This window comes from Nycticebus coucang, chromosome 3 (genome assembly GCF_027406575.1).
Source record: "Nycticebus coucang isolate mNycCou1 chromosome 3, mNycCou1.pri, whole genome shotgun sequence".
Classification (NCBI taxonomy): Eukaryota; Metazoa; Chordata; class Mammalia; order Primates; family Lorisidae; genus Nycticebus; species Nycticebus coucang.
The window spans coordinates 87,626,407-87,628,416 of NC_069782.1; the positions used below are offsets into that span (position 1 = coordinate 87,626,407).

The 2,010-nt window shown below is 47.4% G+C and overlaps 1 pseudogene; it reads right to left on the reverse strand.

Annotated features, from left to right (window-relative positions):
• Positions 1-209: 209 nt before the first annotated feature.
• LOC128581055 (RNA-binding motif protein, X-linked 2-like) lies at positions 210-1,727 on the reverse strand (annotated as a pseudogene).
• Positions 1,728-2,010: the final 283 nt, after the last annotated feature.

Consider the following 2,010-nt stretch of genomic DNA (forward strand, 5'->3'; position numbering starts at 1 on the left):
GTATACAAAAAATAGTAACACATAACTGAATTTCACTGCATTTAGAAAACACAATTCATTGCCACATTTACTGAGCGGACAAAAAGGCCTCGGTGATGCCTGTGGACACTGGGATTTGAGGATCCCACTCCTGGGGCCAGGCCCTTTTATGCCTATGGGATCTGTCTCAGCTCTTTCTTCTGCTTCCATGACTTAGTCCTTCAGAACACTCACCCTTCTGGCTGGAATGTGCGTCTGAGCGTCACTCCGTCGCTATCCCTGTTCTGTTCTTCTCTGGCCTCCCTCCTGCTGAGGACTTGTGCTCACGCTTAGGTTTCTCCTGAAGCTCCTTCTCTAGGTCCTCTGCTCCATCAGGGCAGGTGGTCCCGACCTCAGGGGAGCCTAAGAAGTGCTTCCATCCCTCCCCAGACTCTAGTGGGGGTCTGGGGCCCCACAACCATTACCAGGAATTGCACTGAGGGTAGCTGATGCAAGAAAAACCTCAGACTCGGTTCCCTCAGGTGAAATGACCAATGGGAGGCTGTGAGAGGTTTACACCATAGCCAGAAGCATCTCAAGTGCAGCTAGCAAGTGCAGCAGCAAGCCCATTCCACCATGGGTCTCTATTCAATCAAAAATCATAAATCATGTAGACAACATAATAAACTTAATTTGAGGTATTCAAAGGAAGGCGCCCCAGGTAATTATTAACAGTCAGAAGAAAGGAAACAAAGGAAAGTCATCCAGTCACCCCATATGAGATTACAAGATAGACTTTATCAATTGGAGATAAACGTGCCCCATTCGCTTCAGTGATTTCTACCTATGCCTGGGCAGGGCTCAGGGGATGGTCATCTTTGTTTGCTAGCCATACTGTTCTCAGTCACCAGTTAACGATTGGGTCTTCTGTGGCACCTGAAAGGGGACAAAGGATCCTGAACTCTGCTCAACAGGACACCCAGAATTCTAGCCTTAAGCTGGTCAGGTGCCAGACCATCCTGTGTAGACCAGTAGGCTATTGCTAGCCACGCAGTCTTTGAAGAACATGGACTCTGGGCAACAAGCCCTCCAGAAATGCCTGGCCCAAACTACACTGCAAACCTGACTCCCACAGACTCTGGTTTCTGAACTCTCTGGGAGCTCTTGCTTCTGTGCTTCTTAGGGCCGGGGTCATCCTTTCCCTTTATTGCCTGGCGTCTGGGCCCTGAAGAGGACAACTGTTCTGCCTGTGCTCCCCAGGCTGTTCTCCTTTTCTTTCTCTTCTTTCCCTTTTTCTTTTCTGTGCTTTGTCTGTGGGTTTGCCCACAGAGTCCTCAGAAGAACTTGAGGGGCTCTGAGTCGCACAACCCTTCTCCTTGAGCTCTCTGGTCACCTCATCCACATCCTCTGAGTCCTTATGAGCCCGATAGTGAGACACATGATCCACTTGGATAGTCCGCCCTTTGATCTTGATTCCATTGAAATTGTCAATAGCCAGAATTGTGCTCCTCTGGTCTTCATAGCAAAGGAAACAGAATCCTTTGGATTTCCCAGTCTTCTTGTCCCGCAAAAGATTAATATTAACAATCTCCCCATATTGTGAGAACACACAGATGATGTCCCCTTCAGTCAGTCCAGAGGAAGCCCTCCCAAGAAGATCCAGGCACTGTCCCTGTACTCGGAGTGCCAGGACACCTTATCCACCACCCAAGCTGGACCTCTCGCTCATTCAGCTCGCTGATCTGCTTCACCTTAGTTAAAGGATTCATCTTTGTGAGTTTGCAATCCTGGGTGATTTTGTTTATAAAGGCTCTAGAATAAAACACAAGTTATTAATAAAGATAAAATTCATCAAAACCTGTAGGCAAAAAGTGAAGATTTATAATGGTAAGGAAATTCGATTGGAGATCAAAAACACAAATTAAGCCCTGTGTGGTGGCTCATACCTGTAATCCTAGCACTCTGGGAGGCCGAGGCAGGTGGATTGCTTGAGTTCATAAGTTTGAGACCAGCCTGAACAAAAGCGAAATCTTGTCACTACTTAAAATAGAA